This window comes from Anopheles coluzzii, chromosome 3, assembly GCF_943734685.1.
Source record: "Anopheles coluzzii chromosome 3, AcolN3, whole genome shotgun sequence".
In the NCBI taxonomy this organism is placed as follows: domain Eukaryota; kingdom Metazoa; phylum Arthropoda; class Insecta; order Diptera; family Culicidae; genus Anopheles; species Anopheles coluzzii.
In genome coordinates this window covers 56,340,677-56,360,083 of record NC_064671.1, presented here as the reverse complement: position 1 = coordinate 56,360,083, position 19,407 = coordinate 56,340,677, and the positions used below count along the sequence as shown (strand labels likewise).

The 19,407-nt window shown below is 35.4% G+C and overlaps 1 protein-coding gene across 4 annotated transcripts in view; it reads right to left on the bottom strand.

Annotated features, from left to right (window-relative positions):
* The window catches only part of LOC120956139 (pleckstrin homology domain-containing family G member 5), a 100,577-nt gene that overhangs the window by 43,027 nt on the left and 38,143 nt on the right, over nt 1-19,407 (bottom strand). Inside the window, exons 1-2 of one of the 4 annotated variants that reach the window (XM_049609656.1) lie at nt 16,776-18,615; nt 14,512-14,696 (exon numbers count right to left, since the gene is read on the bottom strand). The exons of the other annotated variants lie outside the window; for them this stretch is intronic. The gene's annotated coding sequence lies outside the window, so the exon portion shown is untranslated. Of the gene's footprint in view, nt 1-14,511; nt 14,697-16,775; nt 18,616-19,407 lie in introns of those variants that run through there. 4 annotated transcript variants of the gene reach the window in all.

The window sequence follows — 19,407 nt, the reverse complement described above, 5'->3', positions numbered from 1 at the left end:
GTGTAAGGAAGAAGGAAAGCAGATTGAACCACTCTCGAATACCATGTCTTACCAGGGACCATGGAGCTTATGAACGATGATTTTATGCTCCACTAAATGAATGAGGTTTTTTTGCTAGCTTGCTGCTTGCTTTTTTCGTTACTCTACCCACCATAAGATATCGTGCATTCTAGGAAAACCGTGATGAAACCATAATTCGATGCCGTGCAATGGTTTTTAAAACCGTTGCTTATACATATTAAAACTTTTAATGAAACATGAGATAAAAGACAGCATATGTAAAATTCAGGTTTCATAGAAAAAGAGCAACAATCCAAAAAGATTTAATCTGAGGTCTTTTAAAATTTTATGCAGAGGAGTAGTAAACTTGCAACGCATGTTTCGACGCGAAACAAATTACACCTCTATAAGTATATTGCAACATTTAAACATATTTATGTTGCATTTTAATGTTGTTTCAATACATGAGTAATACATCGGTCCGTATATACATGCTTGGATCACGCAATAACTACAAGATTGATTAGAATCAAATTTGGTACATAGGTAGATAGTGTATCTAAATATCGGCGAGTAAGATTATGCAGCTTACCTATTAGGAATACTCTCACCGATCTAACTGCTACATATTGTCACTGTATTCACAACACCTTCAATAATTTGTGAGTTATTCTCCATAGCAAAGACAAAAAATTACCAGGTAGTGATACCAAGTTATGGTTGCAAATAATTTTTCTTCGGCAATAGTGATGCCTGTGATTATAAATGCCAGCTTAAAATCTTTTCGGATTTCTAAGGCGGAAAGAATTTAAGCGGTAATTCTAGGCTAATGTAGACATTATAAAATTATTAGGTGTAGCGCAATCGGATATTTTTTTACTATTACATTCGTAAACATATTCCCTGAAGTAAAAATGATGAATTGCTCTAGCAGTATGTTTGAAAGTACAAATGTGTTTTTTTCTTTACGTGATAAATGACGCACTTACTTCAAAAGCTAGCAGTAAGTTAGCTTGTTGCAGTAATTACACGAACATATGGTTCATATGCTTGTATTAGTCATTTACAACGCAAAATAGAAAAGAATGTACAATCAATCAAAATTATTATCATACATGGTATTCTTATGGAAATATTAGGGACGGTTAATCAATCGATTAAATTTGTAAGGAAGAATTTAAGACGGAGTCGGATGTTGCATTTTATTGAAATCTTTTTGAATTTGGAAAGGAAAAGAAAGGAAATAACACCTGATCCTTAAAATACCTAATCATAAGCCTGCAGCAATTGCTGGCAACTAAGCGAAAATTTTTGATGATTACATCTTGAAACCTAGAGACCAAAATCAAATCTCAAATCAAATATTTTTACACAAATACAATAGCCTAGATACATCAGCATTTCTACTACAATCAGTCACGGATAATCAAACTCGAAAATGGCAGACCTTTTTATCAGGAAGACTTTTTGCTCCAAGTAAGAATAACAAGTGTATTTCGTAGTACAAAAAATGATACCTAGATAAATAAACTACGTACAGTCATTATCCGATATACGCTATCGTACGGGACCGAGCGCAATAGTGTATCTCGAGTTTTCGCGTATAGCGGATTCCTATGGAAAAATAGTTTACACTACCGGTTCGAGGGTTGAAAAATATCGCCACAGAGTTTTGCATTAAAGTTTTTTGTTATAAAATAGGTATCTTTTGCACAAATTTAATGCAAAATGCATTAAGAACATTAAGGAAATTCAAAAAGAGCATAAAATATTTCAAAAAATTAAAATATTTGCAAAAAACACATGGAGCTTTCAAATTTAGAGGAATCGCGTACTGCGAATTCGCGTATATCGAGTATCGCGTACTGCGGATAATTGCTGTACTTGAATACTAGTTTATCTAGCCGACTGTAAGGAAATTCAAAATTGCAATAAAAAAACACCTTAATTGCGCTAACCGTTATGCCTGCGAGCAAGGAAAATAAATTGGACAATTTGATTTCGTACTTATATAAATTCTACAGCAACGGCCGGGCCGTTCCATCTTAATAAAAAAGGATTCAATTGTAATGCATCGCACTATACATTAAAATGATTAAAATGCTTTATATATTGCGGTATTACAAACATCATCCTCTCCAACATTACTCACAACATAACATGGTTAACACTTTACGCGCTTTGAAAAGCTATTTTACACTTTTTAACTTAGTTACTGACATCAACTCCAGCACGTTGTGCTCCGAACTTTGCCACTTGCCCGTGCATTTTGCGTAAAATCCAGTACCACCATCATCGTCTAAAGACTCTACATTGTGGTACCACACCGAATCCAATGATTCTCATAAAAAAAAAACTTTGCACGGCTTTAGCCGTGAAAGGTTTTACAAAGTTTCATGACCCTCCAAGTGGTATTTCAAGCGTATTGAGAATGTGCGGCTTGGAATTAACTTTTGCTATCATTATGATGCTTTGAAGAGCGGTTGGAAACCCAAATCCAATCTGTGCCCTTTACAGTCGCGTGCCACAAATTTTCGTTCCGCTTCGTCAATGATAACAAGTGAACCAGTATATTTAACCCGTTCTTTGAGGTACTTTTATGCGGCAGCTTAAGAAAATTTTCATCATACACATTGGGTATGTGTAAAATTAGGGTTTCATATGAAGTAAGCAAGTGGATTTAAGATGAGTGTATTTTGACTATACATCCTTAACATTATATGCACAGTTTTTCAATTCTAATTCAACAGAAATATTTTAGTAATACCAGTTTAACAGACGAGTGATGTACGATTATTTTTTTGATAACATTGAAAGGACTTATATTTTTCTTTGTTTTTGTATTGTTTAATATTTTTCATATTTTCATATTTTTCATTTTTTGTTATTTTAATCATGTCGTGTTTCTTGCTGTGTTTTTTTTTCATTTCCTTCATCCTTTTCCTTTCTTTCATCCTTATATTCTTACTCGTACCACATACGAAAATCGAAGTTCCTCTAGCAAAATGGTGACCCCATTAGGGATAGAATATCCTGCCGGATGCAACTGAAATTCCTAGAATCTGAGGCCAGCAGATGACATCGAAAATGTCATCTACGGTATTCGGTAAGCAAGAGCGAGCGCTGGGTAGCATAAAAAGTTGATTAGATTTCTCCTCTTTCCAACGTCCGTCTTTGATGAACGACCGGAACCGAAGCAATGCTCCGTGTTAGCGTCATACAATGGTACGAGTACCCCCTTTTGCTCAGGTATGATGCGCCCCAGGATAGGCATTGGATCGGTGTCGAACTATTGGTATGAGAAAGTCGAATAGAAGTCCCTTGCATGAAGTAGATAAACCAGGCTGTATGACACATCTTTCCTTAAACCTAAAAAGCCACTGTCAAAGAAAGTGGTTCTCAAGTGCTCCTATAGTGCTTTGTGTTATTTTATTCGCATTTATGTTACTTCTCTTCAGGTACAAGTGTACAACACACAATACACTGTGCAATGTCATGCATCGTTCAACGAATGACAGTACTAAAGTGTAGTGAAACGCCCCGCGATTTTGGCTTACTCGACTTTTTTATTGCCACATTGTAACTTTGGCTTTAAAATTTTGCACACGAATACGGTTTAAAGTATAGTCATAAATTAAGTAAACACATTCATACATATACATTCGAATAGAATTACATTAAATTAGACAAGTAAGTACATTTTCATGAAAAATATCCGTGCTTTTAAGCAGACAATTAAGCTATACATCCTTAAAAGAGTCTTTTGTTCCTGATTTCCGTGTCATATTCACGCGGATCATTTCCTGATTATCCTTAAAAAAGCTCCTCATTGTTTCTCTATGCAACAACCGTACAATATGCTGGTCCAACGTTTGATTTGCCTGCAAATGCTTGGTAGCTTAAAAGTACAGCAACAGTGAAGCAATGGATCATATTCTCTTTTCACCCTTAATTGTTCGCCGGCGGCTCCCAATTTCCTTTCGCCACAGATAATTAATGGGCTATCCTTCCCACTGCTCTTTATGTTAGTCCAGCTTCCTTTCAACCTAGTTGTTGACAGCCACTGAAATGGTCGTGTCAAAATATTCCACGCTACTGGCGTTATTCGGGAGCTATCGTCTTACGATTCCGTTTCAGACAGTTTGCATTGTTTCATTATGCCTCAAACAGATCCGAAGGTGACGACGAGCAAGCAAACAAGTGTGCCTTTGCATGGTGCACTGCTGCCGCTAGGCACCATGATTCCACACCGGGATAATTAACCGAGCGTGACAAACCGTTTGTCAGACGCGAGCGAGCAAAAACCTGCCAGGATTCATCGCATTACGGCAACGGGCCGTCATTATGCTCCAAACAATGGCTACGGCTACTTGAATACGGCATTGAGTCGGTCCTTTGGTCGGTGCACCGCACAAATTGTATTCTCCGAAGAAAAAGTATGCATGACTAGAACTAAAATCTGCGATGAAATTTGTTTCATTATGTTTTTTTAACTTTCCCAAAATATGATTTACGTCATCAGTATGTGAGAATGCTATTTTTGCATTTTTTAAATCACATCCTTTTTTATTATTATTCTTGTGATACGAAAATATAAAGTTTCAATATTATTTCTAATTGATTTATCGTTAAATAAAAATCCCAAACAGAAGATTTATTGAAGCTAAACAAATAAAAAAAAATACAACTGAACATAAAAAACTAAACCTTTACAAAAAATTACTAAATATCTAACTGACTAATAAACACACAAAAAGTGTCAACAAGTGAAGGATACAGTAAGGCTGTCGAAAACTATTGAATATTCTCTATGCCATCAGCTAAGAGTTTAAATAATTCTCTTATTCAAATTATAATGATACATGCAATTTAAGAGAAATATATGAGGAGTGCAGCACGATTTATTCGAGCGTTGATCTTGACAATTGTACCACAAGTTCGGGATGACTGTACCTAATTTAGGAATTGTCACAATTCTTGTAAATTGAAGAAAACCTAAACAAAATAATCTAAATGCTAAAATACATAACACGTACTAAATGCAAGCAAAACATAGAAAATGGCAGGAAAAAAGTTTATTGAATTGAATCATCCGATAGTACCACTTTCAACACAGCACAGCTGATATTTTAAACGAGTTTGTTTTGTAGGGTATGAAATCTACTGACAAATAAATTAAAATAAAATTCAAATTCCATTTTCGGCTTTCTCCTACATTAAGTCCTGTTAAAGAGAAGTTATCTGTGAGCAGCCTTTCGCTTCTAGTCTTTTATTTTTCAATCGTTTGAAAAAGTGATTCACTTTCGGCATGTTGTCATCGTTTGCTCAAGTACTCGATTGACCGACGTTAAGAGATTCTCAAGAAGATTGACCCTTTCTGCCTTATCCCGATAGCGAAAGGCAAAGCAATTCCGCATAGCACAGCTAGCAAGCAGAATGACGAATCGAAATGGGCGGCAGCACAATTCACTTCTATTGGTATCCCTGTTTCAATCCATTCCATTCCTTGATGATACGGTTTAAACTTTTTACCCGCTACTAGAAAAAAAAACTACTGAAATCTGCCGGACAAGGTTGAGCGCTTGGGTATCGTTTTGAGCGTAGGAACTCTGGAAAGATGGTGAAATGGACCGTAACCACAAATCCGACCACTGACATTCAATGTGCCACCATTCCGACTGAATGACCCAGGCTGACATGTAACCTTCAATCTGTTTAAACGACTTGGTTTAGCACAGGATGTATGATCTTATGTCGAATACTAAGCGGAAAAACTGCCATTACGCTTAAAGGGTTCTTGCACTGTTAGCTTGGACAGTTTGTAAATTAAATGAGCTACTCATAAAATTTCACCTTAAATTGAAAAATGCTGCTGATAAAATGAACAGAAAATAAAACTAGAAGCAAAAGTCATCTCCTGTACATGCATCTCCAATTCTTCTTTTGTTGCTAAATTGAATAACATCTCAAAAGAAAAATACGAAAACATATAATAATATTACGCATATTATTACCATATTAAATATCAGGTGAAATTTGTTATGAAACACATTGTTATGGTGAACATTGTTATGAAATAACTTCGCAATAACACTACAGTACAGTTTTACATATCGCTGACTCTAGTATGTTAGTGAATTAATGTGCTTAAGACCTACTTCATTTACAACTTAATGAAAACTTTGCAAACTGTAAAAGTTTTCTGGAACAAAACTGCTCTCGTCTTTCTGAGTCCTTGTCTCTATCATCAACCTCCCATCCTTAACACTTCCTTCTTCCTTAGTTTGTAAGACATATTATTGTGAAACCCTAGGCGGCTGACAATATGAAATAAATAATGATAATAAATAATAATAATAATAATAAAAACTGAAATACGATTTTTGCGAATCACCACGAACAGAGTTAGTGTGTTGCATAAGAATTAAATCGAATTGTAGAACATTAAAACGAACAATTTTAATAAAATAAAATATTATGAGAAAGAAACATTTTCTGGAGAAAAAACAATAGATATGAAACTGAAAAAAATTGTTCGATTTTATAAATTTAACACAACAGTAATTATTTCCACAATCGAAGCATTCAGGCTATATTTTACATATTGCACCTACTGTATTACTCTACTAACGTTTTCAGCAACGAAAGTGCAGATGTGGATGAATGTAAGTATAAAATTAGAAATCAAGAAGTGTATATTTTAAGTAATTTGTATTTTTTTATGTCTATCAGGCGTTGCTCCCAAAGTGTAAAACAGATTAACTTGTGAATATTAATTATATGTTCTCGTTTCTACCTGCATTAGCTAAGAATACTGCAGCTAACTAATTCGAGAATATATCATATATCAATTCGAGAATATATATAACTAATCATGGTAAGTCTCGACCGGTCTCGTGGTACAGTCGTCAACTCGTACGACATAACAACATGCCCGTCATGGGTTCAATCTCCAAATAGACCGCGCCGCCATACGTAGGACTGACTATCCTGCTATGGGGGGAATCAATTAGTCACTGAAAGCCAATTCCACAAGTGGGTACAGGCAGGCCTTGACCGACATCGGTTGTTGAGCCAAAGAAGAAGAAGAAGAATCATGGTAAGTGGCATAAATAAACGGAAGAGTTTGCCACCATGATTTCAATCTCTAAATTAAATGCCCCGGATATAATGGGTTCGAGAAGGTCATTGTTCTCAAAATCAATCCTTCCTGAGTTCTAATACATTCTGTTATTATGCCGCCGATAACATATGTGCAACCATATTTGTGACTAATGTTATTTTTTTTATTCAGGAGAGACGGCTTTGCCGAATTGCTTAATGACTAATGTTCTTTTTATACATCAAAACAAAGGGAAACACATTTTTTGTTTAAAGTTGTGCAGATGTTGAGATACCTGGTGTATGAAATTCCATACGCTTGGCAGATAGATTATCTAAAACAAAAATTTACAAGAAGAAAATATAAATTTTCAGTTTTATTCCATGAAAATCGATTCAACCATGTTTAAACATTAATTTGCATGTTTTAGTTCCAGAATCACTGAATGTGGTACTGGAAAATGCACTATGGAGGGTGCAAACCCACATTTGACACTTCAGACAAATGTATGTTGTGCATCAGTTGCAATATGCTCATCTTCATACAATTTTGACTGCAATTCGTACTGATGAAATGATTTTTTCCGTCAGAATTAAGTAATAGGTATGTTTTTAGAAACCACCACCAAACTAAACAAATAACAGCTGTGACATAAAATAAAAATTGACATAACATAACTATTCTCATGGTTCCCGTTAGCAATTGAAAATCCTTGTGCGGCATTTCCATTCCACCACATCCATTATCATCCAATTAAATTATTGTTATTAGTTAAAAAATATCTTTATTAACATAACGTTTCATATGTCATACGAATAGCTTTAAGCCACACATTACCTTGAGTTAGAAACTGTGTGCAAATATAAATTTTGCGCTGTGCCTAACACTCATCACCAAAGTTGTTTGGTAACGAAATAAAATTTATTCGTATATAAAAACGGGAATGGTGTACAGTTTCACATCCGGACACTGTCGAAATGACAACCATTGCGTTAGCCGAACACTATGCTGAGAATTCTGTTTCGTACAGATTATATGGTTTTGTTCTGCCCCTTGGGAACGTGTCACACACTTTCGATGCGAATTGTCCTCCATCAAATCACCAAATGATGCATTCGTTGTCCTATTCTCAGGTTTACTTTTCCCGCCACACTTCGTTTCAGAGTTTTCCCCGGTTCCCACGCATGAATGATTGTGTGCCGGATGCTCGCTAACAGCTACAAACTTTCGTGATGACGATAATGACCGTAATGATTGTTATTCTTACAGTTATTGTTATTATACTCCTAATGGCCGCAACTATTATGATTATTACTGCTGCAGAGCATTTGGTTGACCAAGCAGTAGTCGGACAGAACAATGTGACAGTATTTTGCAATCGACAATTGAATAAGATATTTTATGCTTTAATCTAGCCCAACTTTAACATCACTCAATTCATCGCTCCTTATGCCAAAGTAAAATATGTTTCTATTTAAAATCTTTCATCTTTCTGATAAATGACAAAAAATATAATTATCTATATTATATACTATTTACTCGAGATAAAAAATTAAGTTTGCATTCAAATAAATATCAGCATAAACCATAGTTAAGAAAGTGTATTTATTTTGTATTTCCTACAGGCTACTTTCTGCTTTCTCAGATTTTTACTTCAACTCAAGAAGGGCACATGCATCAATAATTTTTCTAACGCAAAATAGAACGACCATGTTTGCAGCGCTAAAACCCCACTACTGCTGACGTAACTGTATTTCCTACATCCAAGGGCTGTTTGCAAGGCGTGACCTACACCATAATGGTACGGCAGTGAAACCGGAGGCTCTTAGCAAGCGGTTTCTTTTTCGCTTCGTCACGTCCATCTGTCCAGACAAGCTCGCGGCTACACGGTTTGTGACATGTTTACTTTATTGGTTAATTAAGCGAGGTTCAGAAGTGGGCAGTTGGAACCAAAAAAAAAATGATCGAAAAAATAGAACGTTACATGGCTTGTTGTTCTGTTTTGGCGCCAATTTCTTTCGTATGTTATAGTGTTCACTGGATGCATTAAAGATGACCTTCTTTCTGATGCTTCAATACGAAGAGTTTAGATTATCCAATTGCTTTACTGAAAATGATCTAAGGATCATTTGGCAATTTCTCTTCGACAAGTCTATTGAACTTTACTTGTAACGGATGGTTTAAAGTATTAACGAATGAAAATCCCATTATCACAGTGGATCTCAAAGAACTATGAAGGAGTAATTGGTTCGAAAGGTGACATAACTAACATTTTGTTTTATTATCATAGTGTTAACAATTAATGGGGCTCGTAAAGGTTGATGAGATGTGATGAGATTTTTGGGCATTTACTAACCGTTGCGACATATGCTTTTCCATCACATATGGCAATGAAGAATCCTTTTAAGAGTGTACCTTGTCATGAATAATATACGATGCTTTTTCGGTAATGTCCCTAGCACTAATGTATTGTCACATTGAGGTCGTGATTGCGATGAATAATTGACCGGTGATTAAATGAAAAAACAAACAAAAAACGATTATATTGGTTACACATACGTAATACGAGTTACAAACTGTACATACGATTTATGCAACAATATGATTCAGAACGTTTTAATCATATCATTCAATTTTAATTCGATAACTTAAGTAATGCTGTTACGAGGTCAATTTCATCTTCTTTACAAATTTCATGACTATGTTAATCGTGCAATTTAAATGACTCTACCCAACATACAAAAATAATCTCCATTCGATTCTCGGCTCTTATTGTGTTCTTTTCTTTTGTGACTTAATGCTTACACGGCTAAACCTATTTCCAAAACATACTCACATATACTCAGTGAACCATCTTGAAGACGATCCTGTGGCTCGACTTTACGACTTGAAGTCAATTATTTCCCGCATCAGATCCGCTTTTACGCCTGCCTGAATTCAATTCGATATAATTTTTCGTAACCCTAAACCTCATTTTGTTCCGCGTCTTACCGTGTTTGCGGTTATAGGCTAAGGCCGTTTGTGCCACAATTTGATTCCCACACTTCTATCACACAATCAATCGTATGAATGTTTTTCAGCTTTCACCTAATAGCAAGTGGCTTTTCTCCCCAAGCTATTCTTGAATCAACCATTCGGTTTACCTTTCCCTCGAATGAAAGTGTATTTTCTTGGAATACTGTCTACCATTCTACTCTCGATATCTAATGCGTGCCCTTCGTCTATACCGTAAAAGCACAAAAAAAATTTTTCTAGACTTGAACACTTTAGTCGTATTCGAGAAAGTTTGATAAAGAAAACTCTACCAAACATTTGTTAATATTACCGTCATTCTATTCGCGAAGTTCACGAACAAAACAATAATTTCAACATAGCCTAAGCGTTTCAGCCCCAAACTCAAGGCTATTTTTGCCACACACACCATCAAAATCTGTTAACGAAAAAGAAGTCCTCAAAAACACTTGACAATGAATGAGGAATTGGGCACAAAGATGATCATAAATTGTCAAATAAATTATTTTCTTCCTGCTCAGCATGCTCCTTCGCTATTCACTCCACAACGTACCGTACGCAGGCACGGCCCCACTGCATTAATAGACATCGAGCACTACAAGCATATTTGTTCTATCCATGAACAAAACAACCTATTCAATGGAAACGCCTGGTCGTCCACAATAGCAAATGGCAATCGAATGATGGAAACATTCGTCTTACCCATCTATTTATAGACTTCGACCTGAATTAGGGCCTTTCTTTTTTGTGGTGGTATTATTGTGTAAATTGGGAGAAAATTTAGCGTATAAAAATCCAACTAGAATACTACTTGGCAAAAGGGCTGCAAATTATAATTAAAAAACAAACACATTATTTTCTTACAAAATTAGTTACGTGGAAGGAGAGAAGCTATGGGTAATACAGGGTTTACCAGTCCAATAAACAACTGTCCACTTGTTTATAACAATAGTCGTTTTGAATAGACACCGCTGTCTACCACTTGCTCACACGTCAGATGGTGTAAGCTACTCTGTCCAATTCAATAACACAATTTTCGCCTTCGATTGCACAACGGTCGGATTCGGCACGGTTTCTTGTGGTTGTTGTATAACTAACAAAATTAATGTTTTGATTTATTGAAATGTATGGTTTATACTGCATATTTCTTGAATAAAAGAAACGTGTTTGAAAATGTTTTGTTTTGCCAAATTTCTCAAAACAAAATAAACTGTGCCGAATCTGACAGTTGCTTATCGAAGGCGAAAATTGTGTTATTGAAATGGACAGAGTAGCTTACACCATCTGACGTGTGAGCAAGTGGTAGACAGCGGTGTCTATTCAAAACGACTATTGTTATAAACAAGTGGACAGTTGTTTATTATGCTGGTAAACCCTGTAATTTATTTTTATTTGAAATTAACAGAAAATATATTTTTTTTGTAGTTGTTTTGGTGAATCAAAATATGGTGGTGCGAAAATGAATTTTTGTTATGCGATAAGGCATTAAACATTTTTAACCTATTTCATATTCGTATTATTATTTCCTTATCTTGCTGGACCGGTAAGCCAATTTGGTTCAATCAGATTTAGTTATTCCTATTACACTTACATACGATTACTTAACCTAATAGCTAGCTGAGGCTAATACGTATTGATTATGGTTGGAGTAAATGCTATGCGTTCATTTGACCGTGGTTAAATCATCAAAAGGTATTTGTTGAGTAAACTTAAGGTTCCATGCGTTCGCTTAATCGGATCACAGAAAATTTTCTTCGGCTATTGTTTCAATGGCTACCAAATACATCAGTAACAGACTAGCCACACAACACAATTCCTTTTTAGCTATACAGTATGTTCCCGAGTTACGCGGTTCTCGAAAATTCGGAAATACACGGAAATATACTAAATTTGACATATCAAACGTCAAATCAATATAATGTACTTCAAGAACTGTTCAATGCAGTATAAATTGCATTTTTGTTAATAAATTTAATCCACTAAAAGGCCAAAATTATCATAATGTTCGGCATGAATCATATCAAATGAGTGATAGAGTGTATAAAAGTACTAGATTAAATAAAAATTACAGAGTTATCAATTGTATTTTCTCCGAAACCCGTGAAATTCGTTTTACGCTGATATTCGAGCTACGCTAATTCCCCGGGAACGCACAAACCGCGTAACTCGGGAGCAGACTGTACTATTTATAGGTCACATACGCTTTGCAGCTGCGGTGGAACACTTCAATGGCATTGGAACATAACGGTATTTCGTAACATATCTACAGCTATTGTGCCTTCTACACTGAAAATAATATTGTAAAAAAAAACAATAATTATCTTTTTTTGGAAGGCACAGCTGTGCCGTATTGCTTGAAAAATAACATATTTCTAACTAACTAACAATAATTAATTAACACCCACAAAATCGATTACTTTACAAACACTTTAAAAACCAACATTGAAGAACTCGATGTTAAACGGATTTCTTTAAATTCACAATCGTCTTTATAATTCCTCTACTTCAAAGAAAATCGTCCAATGAAGATGTATAAAATATGTGTATGTGGTAATTCATCAAAGATCATAGCTAAACTTTTGTTTCATCCACACAATGTCACTCACATGCAACTGCAGTAGGAATAAGAAACATACTTCTTTTATTTTACGCGTGTTTTTGTCTTTTAAGAACAATGAATTCTACAAACAGGGAAAGAGCTTAAGGGAAAGAGCCAACAACCTTCTTATAATTCGTCCATTTCTGAGAACACATTTCCGTGTACGTGTGACGCTTAAAAAAAGTTCACCGTTCTATCACAAAACTGTTTTATTTCCGACCTAGAGAATTATAGACCAGCCTCTTCCGATACGGTGGCCAATGATTGTGGTTGTCCGTGCCACAAGAATCTCGATTAGATTACGATTGTATTGGGTTCTATGTGTGTGTGTTCCGTCTATTTTTCCCTGGTGTAAGATAAATCATTTGCCGAGACGCTACACATTATCGACGTTTGCAGAGCGACAAAAATTCAATTTGTATCAATGACACTACAGTCATCTAAAGAACAGTAGAGTAGACCGTTTTCGAACTTGGATATTTATAACAAAGGGAGAACAGAAGATGTGACATTATGTCAGTTTTTTATTTCGTAGATTCTTTCAATATGCTACATCTCAATGTTGTATGCTCTTAAATGCAATATCATTGATGAGTTCTAGCATAATTGAATTGTACCAAAGTATGTTTAAGGCACACGTAATAAAAATGTATGTACTTCTTAATTGAAAAAAATATCAATCTCGATTAGCTACTTAGTCTCAGCCACGATGCGGAACCAACTGCTGGCTTTTGTTAATTTAAACAAATACCTTCCAGACATCAAATCCACAACTATCAAATACGCTACCAGCGGCACTACTGTGCTAGCACAGGATTATTTCCCACTGTGACGTATTTCGTTCTCAGTGTATGTATCGAATTCCCAAGCAAAAATGTCATACAATAACATCAAGCTGGTACAAGTTCAATTGAATAAAAAGTAAAAAATAGAATTCTCTCATCCAGGCATATGCTTGTGAGCATCAGTACTTGAAGGATGAGAGTATATTCTGCCATTCGTTCCCACGAGAAGTACCATTGCATAAACTATGCAATACATTTTGCAATAGAAAGGATTAGAAATTTGTTATATGTGCAGCATCGTTTTCAAATCTTTCTGCTACATTAATCATCAAAATGATAGCTCACACGAGAGGATGACGTACAGTTGCTGCTATAGTTGCAATAGCTTTTGCTACCCACTGAATCAGGTGAGTCCTGAGCCGTATTCATGTTCAACTAACGTAATTCTTGTCTAGATTCTAAGCACACCGTAGAACGTAGCGCTAACAGTAAAATTTAATCCCAGTAATGGTCCAGAAAATGTCGTTGGATGACGTTAAAGTAAATCTGTATGTTGTGTATGTATGTTGATGTATGTTTATTGTAGTTTTTCAACCATTTTATGTTCAATTGGAAAAAAATTAAATAGGTATTGCACAAGTTATACCGTTGATTCTGTTTTTTTTCACAATATTCACTAAGTAATATTGGCCGAACTGTTTATTTTTATGTGATTTCCACGGAATGTGTGTATTTTTTTAAATGTTTAGTAACTGATCATCATGAATGCCATTAAAGTGTTTCTATTCATACGTTATAATGTCATAATGCGTATTTCCATGATAAACTAATAGTTTCAAGCGGAAAGCACATGTATAATCATGTTTTTTTTAAATCTTAACGATACACTTCATTCTGAAGCTGTAGTTTAATTTTGGGTGAAATAGATTTATTATAACCATTCTTCAAACTGCATCAAAAACCAATCCCTAACTTCCACATGTCCTAGTTAGGTACATAATATTTAATCTTACCTTTACTTTGCAGCATTCCACTTAAATATTCAGATATTCCTTATTGCTTTTTCACTGACATTTATTATTTAAGCAAGCTATTTTCCGAACAATAGCCTATTCACAAAGCATCGATTTGTAAATTTACACGACACCAACCACACTTACACTCTAAGTAGACGCTTTGGTTTGAGAAATCAAGTTATCTAAGGAGTAATAAATGTAACACATCTGACATAAGTTGATACGATATTTGTCTAAGTAACAGCCACATGAAGTATATCTTAAAATAAGAAGTAATGCAACAAAATAGTAGATATTGATTTTATAGAATAACTGTATCCATAACTGTATCCATAACATAAATGAATCATCTATGAGAGTTTTATGGGCAACAATTGGCACAGTTGTAACACTTCATCAAAACACATTTATCGTGATCCAATAAAAAAAAACAAGACATAAAGGTACATAGCAAGACATTTGTATACATAAAAGTTTTTGGGCCAATGATTTTGTATACCATCGATATGCTAAGCCCGCGATGAATCTTCTAAAGCCCATATAGGACAATATTTCCCATTTAAAAAGCATTAAAAGACATGACAAATAGCTACTATTCATTCGAACCGTAAACTCTTCTACCATTAACCTCAAGAAAATGGTTGGAACGGGAAAGGAGGAGGAAATTTAACTTCCGAAAACTTCGTTTGCTTCTGCCGTCGGGGTTTTTTACCCTTCATATTTGATTTGATTTCACCTTTCTTGAATAAAATGCACACGAAAGTTTATTGTAGTCAGGTTTGTCTTTCGATTTTAGTGGTCATTTGGACCCTTGACCGAACGTTTCGTAACGAAGGCTATAACACCACGAATTTTCGGCTTCTCCCAGGTTTAGAGACGATCGATGAACTACACATTCTTAATTTTGTATCGTTGTTTGCTTGTTGTAATCCATTATACACCTGCAGCGGCTTTCTTTATTCAGTAAAAAATGCAAAACATACAATCCACGATAACCAAATGTCAATTTTTTTATGGTATAGCCTTTAAGAGATAGTTTTATTTCAAAATATGCAGGAACCGATAATTAATGATACGATTGGCTTTAGTATAGCCTTAATTTTCAACATAATGATTCCGTTGATGTGTGTCGCTCACCACAGCAAAGTGTTACCGCTGTCACGTGCTGCGGATCAACGTTAAGTTTTGCCAAAGCTATAAGCATGCCATATTGATTTTCAAAGGGTCGCAGCGTGTCTAGGAGGCGTTTGTTTGTTAGGTTTGTGGGTCGGGCTACGATTACACTGCTCATCAATTTGGCTGGGATATTGTTTGAATGTATGCTGACCTGAATATCTTCTCTTAAAATTAACCATAATAACTATACAATATTTCTTTTCCTGATTGGATTGATATTTATTAAATATTAACAATAAATGAACTATGAACAATAAACTTCTTATTATCACTTTTTTTTCATGCAACATTTATCCACAAGATTCTTCTTCATGAACTGCACTGCATTCATTCATCACGACCATAAAAGCGAATGCTAGGAGAAGCCAACATGTTTAATGCCAAAACAGTGACGTGTGGCAAGGGACACCTTTTGTCATTCTCGGTATCGAGGAACTGAGGCACAACACTCACACACAGAAACAGAATTTTGAATGATTTGACCGTGGTTTGATAACTCCGACATTGATTTCGCCACTACGCACTTCATTTATTTATATTTTCTTTAGCGGACAGTCCGAAACTAAACACAACCAAACAAACGTAAATGACTTTCCATTTACGTGTTTGTTTATTTAATCTTTGTACCATATTTTTGAAACATCGTAAGTGAAACACTTAAAGGAAATTTAGTTTAAACTTGAAACTGCACTGGATTAGATCTGTGAAACGGTGTAATAATTTTATAGACGGCATCGAATGTACTTCTAACGTGTCCTCTACACGTACTCGTCATAATTTGCAATGTCAACGACATTTTCCGAGCGCTTTGTCCGTGTTTTCTGCAAAATGAACAAATCACTGCAGTAACTATAGCAGTTCAACCATGATGCAACTTTTGTTTTGAAAACGGAACAGGCAAAGGGGTTACGATTAAAGCCTGTGTCACGGAGATTTGCCAGTAGAGCTGAATATATAACGAAGTGTGTGTGTGTGTGTGTGTGTGTGTGTGTGTGTGTGTGTGTGTGTGTGTGTGTGTGTGTGTGTGTGTGTGTGTGTGTGTGTGTGTGTGTTGTCTATGTTATGTGTCACACTATGAAACATACAGACAAGTAGATGTTACCGATTGGGCTGTGAAAATGGAACTGACTGAAAGTACAATCGTATGCGATGGTTTCTGCTCAGAGCCAATCTCAAACGCCTTCGTCATACACCCGAACGTAAGACGAACTACGCCGAACGAATTCGTTGTCTCTAAATGGCAGTTCGGGAAAACCATCTGACTGCGGTGTCAACACAAGGAAGGTGAAAGGATACGCGAAATGAATGAAAAGCTCTTGCGAGAACAAAGCAGGCAAGCGGTAAAGCTTTCGATGGTTTTGCATGTGTTGGTACCATGTGATTTGAGTTGTAGACAGAAGGATCAGACCAAAACATGGTCGGCTCACGAGCTCATAGAAGTACTTAAAAAAAAAAGGAAATTAGGCGGCGCTTCACTCGGTTTGTTTGATGTTTGATGCGCTAAAAAGTGGAAGTTAAAAAATATTTCAAAGAAACATCCATTTTTTACCTATTTTGAAATGAGTGAAATGACAATAGAATGGAGGATTTTAACTGTGACAACTTTCATCAGAACACGTGGTGCACTAATTCGATACATTATTATAAAAAGCTGTACATAACAAGTTTAATAATGTTGTATCAAACAATTAGGAAAAAACAGTACAAGACTATCATCAATGCCAAACCATCTAGAATGGTAAAAAAGCATACTACAACGTAAACTTCACGTACGAAAAATAACATTGAATGAACATAATTTCTCTTCCTTTTTAAACTACCTCAAAACCGTTGTAGTAACCCCTCCTGCTATCAAATATTTCCTTCATCCCTTACTGAAATTCTCTCCTGCTCTCAAAAAATCCCTACAACTCGTTTGTGCAAGAAGTGTTCCCTGCTGGTTGCTTGCTCTTCGTTTGATTATTGATTTTATACGCTTAACGTTCCGCACGAGCACTCACTTTCCCACCCGATCGTAGCCGATTCAAGTGAACCTTACAAAGCTTCTGTCAGGCTTTCAAGAAGGGTTCGGTAGAAAAAAAATATACAGACTCGCCGGGTGAAACATCACATCAATGAGCTGAGATCAGCATAAAGTTGTATGCACAGTGGGGTTTAGGTTGGGGTAGTTTTATTTTATGTGATATCACACAAACATGGAGTGTGTAAAAGGGATGAACCAACCATCTGATTCATACTGAAGGGAAACATTGATTAAACTTTGTAGTTCGCTCACGAAATATCAGGACGCATCTCGTTATCGGCACTGGCCTTTCATTTATTGTGAATTATTCTAAGCATGCTTTTTTAGAAATCATTATTTTTTCCAATGACAAAATTCACCAAAATCGATATCGATGCTAGTATAACCTTAATGTGTGTTATGTCTGCACTTTACCATACCATCCAGTAAAAGACATTAGCAAAGCACACTCCCAAATTATCCTATAGTTTTTTTTTTTTTTAAATTACTTTCAAAGTTCCACAGCATCAACATGAAACTTTTCTGATGGAATTAGAAATGTGTATGAAATCGTGATTTTCTCGATTTGAGTCCCAAGAAACCATTAGACTAAACATATTTCAAATATACTTCCGTTCTTCTCAAATCTGTGTTGGGGTAATAGGTGCATATTATTATCATCTTACTATTTACCAATTAAAAATCCACGTATTATCAGGTTTTAAGTAACGTTTTACTTGATCTTGTTCACCATTCGTCGACATGATCAGTAGATATCATTCCAATGACAATTTTGATAAAGAAGTTGCGCCTTTAGAAAACTCCATTCCATCATGCTTTTTCCAATGGTTTGTTGACCTTGTTGATCCCCATGTAAAGATTGTATAGTGCTCGCTGCAACTGGGGAATACTGCTTTTCAGTTACTTAAAACATACCTGCAATCAGAAAAGACAAGAAATAAACATCTAATGAATCATCGGATCTTAATTCCATTGCATTTAACGTATTGGAAAACAATCCCAACCTTTAGGAGAATCAAGAGTCTTGACTGACAGTTTTTACGATTATAAAAAACTCGAGCATATAATTATTGAAACACTTATATTTCCTATGTAAATGTTCTATCTACGTTGCCTTTTATCTAAGATTTATTACTATTATTATTTTTTGGATACAATTTCAGTTTTTTCTTGCATTCTTAAAAAGCTTTACGCTGCAAATATACTCAGAACCGTAGTGTGGTATCCTGGCGTCCTTGGCAAACATACAAACACGGCGGTCCCCGCTGCTGTGATTTCTGTGCTGAGGTGACTTTTTCCATGAGTTTCGTACTTGATTTTGAACAGTGTAATTGGAGACGACTGATCATGTTAGCAATTTATAAGCAAACTATCTCGCTCACGGGCTCATCTCAAGAAGCACATTTTTTGCACCATTGAACAACATCAGGTATCACACTCAACTATTTAACTTTTTTTTATTACTTTTTAACCTCAATTACCCTCTCAGCCTGCCTGCATGCATCTTTATCTCAACCGTCTCAAGTTTGAGTTTTTGCTTAATTACAATTCCTGATAACTTTTGTTGGTTCTTCAAAATGTATTTAATTTTCCACTACAACTTTCAATACGTGCTTAAATCTAATACATTTATCTATATTTTCTTAAACCGTAATGCATGCATCCCATGACACAGATTTTAGGGTTTTGAAAAA